Source organism: Galeopterus variegatus, unplaced genomic scaffold (genome assembly GCF_000696425.1).
Source record: "Galeopterus variegatus unplaced genomic scaffold, G_variegatus-3.0.2 Scaffold9905, whole genome shotgun sequence".
NCBI lineage: Eukaryota > Metazoa > Chordata > Mammalia > Dermoptera > Cynocephalidae > Galeopterus > Galeopterus variegatus.
This window is the reverse complement of record NW_007736016.1, coordinates 14148-23699: the sequence shown is the minus strand read 5'-3', so window position 1 is coordinate 23699 and position 9552 is coordinate 14148. Positions and strand designations below refer to the sequence as shown.

The window sequence follows — 9552 nt, the reverse complement described above, 5'->3', positions numbered from 1 at the left end:
CTAGAAGAGAGGATGCGGGATGTTCCCAACACAAAGAAATGATAAATGTTTGAGGTGATGGACATATTAATTACCCCAATTTGATCATTATACAGTGTATACATGGATCAAAATATCACACTGTACCCCATAAATATGTATGATTATTATGTGTCAATTTAGGGCCGGCCCGTGGCTCACTTGGTAGAGTGCGGTGCTGATTATGTGTCAATTTAAAATACAAATAAAAAAATCAATCATGCCTACTGATGAAGTTTCCATAAAAATCCCAAAATTAAGGGATTTGGAGAGTTTCCAGGTGAATACGTCCACATGCCAAGAGGATGGAGCACCCCAACTCCATGGGGACAGAAGCTCCTGTGCTCAGTACACTTCCAAACTTTGCCCTACGTACCTCTTCATCTGGCTGTTCATTTGTATCCTCTAAAATATCCTTTGTAATTGGCAATAGTAAGTAAACTGTTTTCCTGGGTTCTGTGAGTCATTCTAGCAAATTACCAAATCCAAGAAGGGGATCGTGGGAATCTCTGATTTGTAGCCAAGTCAGACAGAAGTTGTGGGTAACCTGGAGATCTACTACTTTCAATTGGCTTCTGAAGTGAAGGACAGTCACATGGGACCGAGCCCTTCCTGTGGGGTCTGCACTAACTCCAGCTAATGTCAACTGAATTGAAGAGGAGAACACTCAAGTAGCATCAGAGAATTGGTCAGTGTGGGGAAAAACTCACACATCTGGTCAAAGAAGCATTGAGAGAGGTGTCAATACGGAAGGAAAAACAGAAACAAAACATATTCACAGAGTTCTGATAGTTTGCTTATATGCATGTATCATCTCCCTGCCAACCCCCGGACCTCATCCTCCCTTCCACTGCACTTTATGGGTCAGGAAACGTGTTTAAATTTTCTTCGCATCTGCCTCAAAGTTTACAACAATGCATGGCAGAGTGATTCTTCAGCAACAGTGCTCTAAATTTCTTTTTCTTTTTTTTTTTTTTTTTAAAGATGACCAGTAAGGGGATCTTAACCCTTGACTTGGTGTTGTCAGCACCACGCTCACCCAGTGAGCAAACCGGCCATCCGTATATGGGATCCGAACCCGTGGCCTTGGTGTTATCAGCACTGCACTCTCCCAAGTGAGCCACAGGCCGGCCCTCTAAATTTCTTTTTAATGAGTGAGCAAAATTGAACTGAGATAGTGGACTTTTAAATACAATATATTAATAACTAACATATATACAAGCCAGGCACTCTTTCAAGAGCTATACATGTTATTTCACTTAATTTTTATGAAAACTACATGTAAGATGAAAACCACATGTAAGGACTTTACTATTATTATCTGTATTTTACAGATAAGGAAACTGAGACTTTGGTATATAAAAAACTTTTCAAAGTTCCAGTGAATTTAGGGAGCTGGGATTTGGACTAATTGCATCTAATTCTAGAGCTTGGACCTTTAACAATGTCACTGTACAGATGTGGAGCACTAAAGGATAGAAGGGAAAAGAATTAATGTAAAGTCGCCTTCCCAGAGAGGTCCTCCCTAACATCCTTTTCTGGATTGGGGGCTGCTCCTCTGTGCTTCCGCAGCTCCCCAGGATGACCTTATCACTTTTCACAGAAATGGCCTGTGGGATACCCCCATGCAGCTTTAGAATTAAGTTTATCTGTCTTCTCTGTCACTGTAGTGCCAGCACTTAGCCCAGGCACTAGTAACATTCAATAAATACCATTGGAATGAACACATAAAGGAATGTGAAAGAGAAAAATGTTCATTTTTCTGTCCCGCCATGGGTCTGTGTACTCACAGCCAATGGTGTCTGGCACACGGTGTGAGTTACATACAGGGGACACCCACCAAAGAGAGAAACTTAGGTTTCCTAGGGTCTTCTCTAGTTGGAAAAAGGCAGCTGAGAGTAATGAGGGGAAGAGAAATTGTGTTTTAAGATAGAGAGTAGAGACAAGGGGTAAGAGAGAGGCAGGAAAAAACAGGTAACAGAAAACAAGTTATTAAGGAGTTGGAAAGAAATACAGGAAGAAAGACTGCAGAGAAACCACTAACAATTTCTAACCCAGGCTCAAATAAATCTACTTTAAAGATAACCCTCCCAGACATTTTTAAAGCAAACGTCTTCCCTTCCTGGTCCCCTTTCTTCTTCTTTCCCTTTTTTCCCTTTTCCTCCTCATTCTCCTTCCCCTCTTTTAATTCCTCCAAGGCCTGAGGACTTTGAACTCCATGTTCTAGCCAGTGAAAAGTGATTGACACTTGGAGTGGGGGAGAATTGGAAGGGCTTGTTATAATCAGATTTGCATTCTAGAGGAAAACGCCACAAAATGTCTAATATTTAGAACTGATGTTGCCCCAACACATCGGTGATGATTTGGTCACTTTGACCATTTCTGAAGAAGCACCTGAAGACGGGAGCCCAGGAGTGATTTAGCCACTGCCCAAAGAGAGCCCCCCCCCCCCGCCAATCATAGGCCTGCCAGCCCCATCCTTCCCTAAGGAAAATGCCCCAACTAGTAAGTCTAGAATATACCAGATATGGATATTGGGTGGATCTCTTTCTTCTGTGGTGCACCCTCCAAAAAATGGACTCTTTCTTCACTAGGATTTTCAGGTTGAGGATGCAAATTGATCAGTCCCTGTTAGTGAGTTAACAAGAGTTAGGATAAAATGCTTCACCCTACCCTTTATTCCTCTGGCTATTTTAACACCTACTTAAAAGGAGGGTGGGGATGGCATGTTCTCCTGTCAAGACTCCTAAGCCCTAACATTCCAAGTACAAAAGTGGTTGAAGTAGAATCCACCAGAGCAATAGACATTCTTTTGAAATCTCCTACAGGGCTTCACCCTCTGCAAGTAAATAATTCACAGAAACACAAAGCCTTGAATCAATATGATTTATTCTCCTCTCCTCTGCCATTAACATTCTAGCAGCAGTACATTATTCTCCATCCTTGGGATCCCATGGTTGGGAGAAGAGGTCTGGGTCACACACCATGAGCACTCAGTGGTAGAACAAAAGCACAGCTGCCTCGGTTATATCCCGGCTGCTGCTGTAACCAGCATGAGCTCCTTATCCTCGCCAATCAAAACCAGAGAAATCCCCACTCTGCCTGGGATTAGCCTCTGGGAAGAATCCTCCTCCACTGATGCAGTGCTGGGAAACAAGAAGAGGAAGAGATGGTGATGAGAGATCTGCTGGCGAGGCCGATGACATCTTAACGGCCAAGTCCAGTGGAATCTTTGGTCCTCATCAGACTCTCCACTGGCAGTGTTGATCTATTTCTCCTGTGAAAATCCCTCTCTTCTTTTAGCTTTGGTGACATTGTTGTCTCCCCCTGACTCTCCTTCAACTTTTCTGAACATTCATTCTCCAATTCCCTGCCTGGACTCTTCTTTCATGAATTCCTTAAGTGCTGCTCCCTAATAGAGGACACATGTCCCTCTCCCTTATAGATTGCACCACCCCCTTGGCTTCAGTTACTAACAATTCACTGATGGCCCCAAAATCTCTGCCTCCCATGTAGATGTTTCTAGAGCTAAAGGCCTCAAAATCCAGCCTGGATCTCTACACAGGCAGCTCAAGCTCCACATGAACAAAACAGAGTTAGTTATATCTCGCATTGACCCCAAACCTGTTCATCACGCAGACACCCTGACTTAATAAATGACACTCACCCACCCAAGTGAAAACCATGAGATTTTTTTTTTTTTAAAGATGACTGGTAAGGGGATCTTAACCCCTGACTTGGTGTTGTCAGCACCGCACTCTCCCAAGTGAGCCACAGGCTGGCCCTAAAAACCATGAGATTATTCTAGACGTCTTCCCTTTCCATCCTCTGTATTCACCTGGTATTCCATTTAAAATCTTTGGAATTGATCAGTACCCACCATTTATCCCATGGGCACTGCCATGGAAGGGGGATGGCCTGAGTGAGGATCCTACAAAGATATGTCCAGGACTCTCCGAGTAACCCCTCACTGCAGTGTGTATCTATGCAAGCCCTGGACAGGGCTGGAGAGGCCCAGTGTTAGCCTGAAAGCTAAATTCAGGTGGAGAATGACAACATGTGTTTCTCAAGAAATCTCAGCCGAACACCTTCCAAGGAATGTTTCTGCACACAAACCTCACGCCACCTCTAGGCAAATGAATGTTTTATCCCAAAGGCTGGGCATCCAGGAATGGTTTGTTTGACACCTCAGCCCTTGATTTTGGTCCTCAAAGGTACAGGATGTGTGTACCCGGACGGAGGTTTCCACACCTCTGACCCCTAAACTCAGCAATAAACAAGAGAAGGTCACACTCCCACACACATACAGACACTCACACTACAGTCATGCCACACTCAACACACAGATACAAACCCACACTGACAAACCCAACCTTACTCACAGGCCTCATTGGTCCCCACAAAGACTCACGAGCTCAGTGCTACATCTGGTGACCTTCACTCCAGCACACAAGGTATTGGCTGCTCTCTCATTAGTAAATACCCTGAACTGGACAAATCCCACAGCGAAGTCCTCTGAAAACAAGAGGCAGAAAACAGCATTCAAAGAAGATGCTAGAAATAGCTTTCCTTAGGGCAGCCCCGAGGTTCTCTATGCCAAAGCTTAGGCTGCAGTCCAGCACTCCAGCCTCACTGGTGGAGCCTAATACCTCTGTGGCCAATGCTTGGTGCAGGAGGGACTTCCTCCCAAACCCAGGGACCAAGAGCTTGTCCTCAGAGAGGATCCCTTGTGGTCCCACAGGCTTGTGAAGAGAGATTTATCTATGCAGTACAATCACCACTGAACACCTCCAACGGCACAGATGCAGCAATTAGCAAGTATATTCACGCTGATCCTGTTTATATTTTTCTTGCTCGCCTTTATTTCAAGATTCCGAAACCCAAATGTAAATAACAGCTGTGAATTTTTTTTTTTTTTTTTTTTGGCTACTGGCTAGTATGGGAATCCTTGACCTTAGTGTTATAACACCACGCTCTAACCAAATAAGCTAACCAGCCAGCCCTTATGACTTTGAATTTTAGCACATAGGCTCAGCCTCTATGAATGATATTATACTGCCAACTTTCGATTCACGTAAAATAGTGTGAATAATTGTTACCCCTCACAACAGAAAAAATATATAACATACACATATATATGTATGCATATATGTACACACACATATATATGTGTATGTGTGTGTGTATATATATATAATATATAAATGAAGATATATATATCTCCATTTTGTAGGTGGTTCTGCCCTGTGCACATGGACCTGGACTAATACTAACAGGTTACCAAGGGGCTGATAGTGGAGTTGCTGGGAGTAAAGAGTCTGGAGCCAAATTTCCCCCGTCTGAATGCTGACTCTCCCAGTAGGCCCTGTGATCTCAAGCAAATTCCTGAACCTCTCAGTGCTTCAGGGTTCCTACCCTGTAAAATGAGGTGTATAAGAGTTCAGACCTTGGGCCGGCCTGTGGCTCACTCGGGAGAGTGCGGTGCTGATAACACCAAGGCCACGGGTTCGGATCCCATATAGGGATGGCCGGTTTGCTCACTGGGTGAGCGTGGTGCTGACAACACCAAGTCAAGGGTTAAGATCCCCTTACCGGTCATCTTTAAAAAAAAAAAAAATAAAGAGTTCAGACCTCAAGGGAGGTCATGCAGATTAAACGAGACAATACAGGTAACATTCACAGAAGAGAACCAGGCTGTAGTACGTGATAAATAACTGCTCCCTCTCATAATTTAATTTACCACCTTTCCCACTAAGAGTTCAGAGGAGCATTAAGGACTCACTCTGGCCAAAGGGTGAATAATAAGATGCTGTTTTGGGGCATCACCAGTGTCATACAGACCACAGGTACCACTGGGCTGTTGTCAGTCCAACCTTTCCCTGATTCATATTTCACTGGAAATGTCTACAAGGAATAAAACTGTTGTTGAGTAAGGACAGTATCTTTGGCTCTCCCAAGAATGCTGCCATTCACAAAGGGAAAACAATGCTTTCTCAGTGACTGCGATTGTTTCAAAACCAGTCGAAATGAGACTCTTTCCCTCCTGCTGCTGCCAGTCACTCATGAGCTATGCTTCTCCCACAGCCCAGGCCACCTCCTCTCTCTCTCTCTCTCTCTCTCTCTCTCTCTCTCTCTCTCTCTCTCTCTCTCTCTCTCTCTCTCTGTCTTTCTGTCTCTCTCTCTGTCTCTCTCTCTCTCTGTCTCTTTCTGTCTGTCTGTCTGTCTGTCTCTCTCTCTTTCTGTCTCTCTCATTCTCTCCCTCTCCCATTTTTCCTGCCCTGATTCTTCTCTCCCATAGGTGTCTTCTTTTGGCTGGCTCAGAATTCCTGAGAAAAGCAGGACAGAAGCCATCAGCAAATCAAGGTTAGGGGAGCATGGAAGATAGGCCCATGGAAAGACAGTTCCTGCCCAACTGCAAACACTTGCTTCTCTCTGCACCCATGAAAACTGGCCACAGCTGGCAGTCCTGTGTACCTGGTAGACGCCAAACAGATTCTGTCCCAGCGTCTGGAAGAAGCCAGTGTTGGTGCGGTACCTCAGCAGGGAGCTGCTCCTCCAGTGCTGCAGGGGGGTCTTGTTTGGCACATGCCAGATGCCCAGGTCCTTGGCCTGAATGTCGTAGTAGCCCCGGTTCTGGAAAGCAATAGACACCGAGCCTGACCAGGCCAGGAGGTCTCATGAGGCAAAAGATCCATACATGCAGCCCTCAGCTGAGCTGGGAGCTCTGGGCTCCAGGTGGGCAGGTGGGCAGGTGGGCAGGTGGCCAGCAGCCTCAGACACCCCACTGCCAGCAGGTGATGATCACAGCACCACCCAGGTCCCTGACAGCCTTGTGGAGAGAAAGTGGTGATTCAAGACATCTGAGTATTTCTTTCTTCTTCTCCAGTCCAACTCCACCTCCCACCTTCCAACCCTCCCCTGGTGCCTCCCTTGTGGCCAGTCACCCTCAACTCCTCACCCTTTCCTCAGTGCAAGGGACGTGGCTCCAACCTTGTAGTCATCGCTTGTGGCCACCTCTGCAGACCCAAAGGTGTTGTAATTGGCCCACTTGCTGTCCCCCTCTGGGTACTCTGCTCTGCTGCCCTGCTGACCAGACCAGCAATTGCTCACCGTGCACTTCCCCACCATGTGGTTCTCCTGTACCCTGGCCACCAGGGTCCAGCCACCAACTCCAGAGGTCGTGTCACAGAAAGTCTAGTAGGTGACACCATTCTCAGTACAGAGGAAATACAGGTCATCTGTAGAGAGAACCAGCTGAGAGCCTCGCTCTCTGAGAACTCGAGGTCTATCTCTCCCCATAACCAGAGAGGCTGTGGGAAGTCAAAAGTATATGCTGAAGGCTCCTCCACTTTGTCCTATCACTAAGTGTCCCTAGGAGTACTGGAATCTTGCCAAGATCAGAAGATCATGCCCTGTGACTGAGGCAGAACATAAAGTTAGCAAAACTCCCAGTGATAGTCCTCAACAAATTAAACACAGAATTATTGATTATATTCACCAGCAATTCCACTCCTGCGGTATATTCCCAAAAGAATTGGAAACAGGGCCCCAAACAGATACTTATACACCAGTGTTCATTGCAGCATTAGTCACCAGAGCCAAAAGGTAGAAACAATCCAAGTATTCATCAAGAAATACCCCAAATGGTTTGGCTGTGTGTATATGTGTGTGGTTTGTATGCACACGTACAATGGATAAAAAGGAATAAAATAATCATGCTATGACAAGAATAAATCTTAAAAACACTATGCTGAGTGGAATAAGCCAGACTTAAGGGACAAATACTGTATGATTCTACTTAAATGAGGTAACTGAGTAGGCAAATTCATAGAGGCAGAGATTAAAAGCAGTTACCAGGAACTGGAGGAAGGGAATATATGGAGTTTTGCTTAATGGGTACAGTTTCTGTTTAGGGAAATGACAAAGTTAATTAATGCCACTGAATTATACACTTAAAATTCATTAAAATGGCCAATTTTATCTAAGATGTAGTAAATATGTACATTTACCACATGATTTTTTTAAGAAAAAGCTTGGGAAGAGAAAAACCCTCCCAGAGGACAGAAGCCTGATTGCCCTGTCTGGCTCTGTCTAAATGTTTCGTCAGTCACCGTGTGCACTACGGCACTTCTCTTTGATTTCCTTGCAGCTTCTGGGCAGAGATGAAGACAAAGAAGAAAAAGTCCATTCCTTGGGGCAGGTGTTCATCAAAGCTGTAAAATACAGAGTTTTATTCTCGTTTTTCTTGTTGCTCTCAATTTGACCACCGTTCTCTTGTAATCATCTGGTCTATCTTCTGCCATTCCCCAGCGGTAGGTGGGAGTTCCTCCTACCTTTTCTCTGTCCCTATTCATCCTGCCATCCTGTTTTTATTTGCCATTAAATGTCAAGGTCCCCTGTGTCCTTGGATACTAAAAGCCCATAATTATCATTACGAATCCTTAAAACAATTTGGATATTGTTATGTTTCCTGGACACTCCATGCTTGTGGACGATCTCTTACCAGTCTTTTCCTAAATAGATGCCTACATGCAAGATTCAATAATTTTACTTTTTTCTCTCATTTGAAAGGATCATAAGGCATCTAGGAAAATGACAGTTGTGTTTAAAATGAGTCTACCACTTGTGACATATCTTTTTTTTTTTTTTTTTTGTCTTTTTTCCGTGTCCAGCAACGGATCGCAACCCTCAGTGTCGCCCCCGTACCGGACCGGGACCGGCAACGGGATCGCAAACCTCGGTGTTGCCCCCGCACCTCACTCAGCCAGTGAGCGGGAACTGGTCTGTATGTGGGATCCGAACCCTCGGCGGGAGCACTGCCGCGCTTCCCAAGCGGCGCACTGTAGCAGTGCACCACCGGGCCGGCCCCGACATATCTTTGTACATCACATCCATACCTCCCAAGGAGAAATCATTCTCAACCTCCTGAGGACAACTGCAATTTCACCATTACATACCTTTTGAGGCATGGCCAGCCATTGTTAACTGTGGAGCATACTAACATTTATAAAGCAAATGTATTTCACAGGGCCTAGCTTTCAAAGTCCTGTAATTTCAGGTATAGCCTAACTTTTTAGAATTACACATAGAAATGTTAAGCTTGCAAAAAACAGGAAACTTTCCCTGGGCTAAAGTCTCTGTTGTAGGTAAAGAATTGTAACACAGCAAAATTGCTGGCCCTAAAGGCAAATGTCCTTGGTGCAATTTAACCTACTGATTGTTATTAAGACATGTTGAGGAAGCTGCTTGATTATTGTTCAAATATGCTGAGGAAATTGTTGTAGGGAAAGAAAATGTTTGCTAAGGGCAAGCTGTTTGTTGGTGGATCGACTTAGCTTTTTACAAATTGCATTCTGGAATGTCACGTTGTTAATTTTACTGCTGTTACTAGTTTTACACTGCTTTTGTTTTTATGTCTTTCTTTGATGATTGAATCAACTGATTTTTCTTGTGAAACTTCTTTGTCTTTACAGTAAAAAAAGAGAAGCCAACTTTGAATGAGGGCTGTCACATTCAGCTTTCTCCCTCTAAGAG

At 44.6% G+C, this 9552-nt stretch overlaps 1 pseudogene; it reads right to left on the bottom strand.

Annotated features, from left to right (window-relative positions):
- Window positions 1–3011: 3011 nt before the first annotated feature.
- Window positions 3012–8226, bottom strand: LOC103609653 (annotated as a pseudogene).
- Between the last annotated feature and the right edge of the window lie 1326 nt (window positions 8227–9552).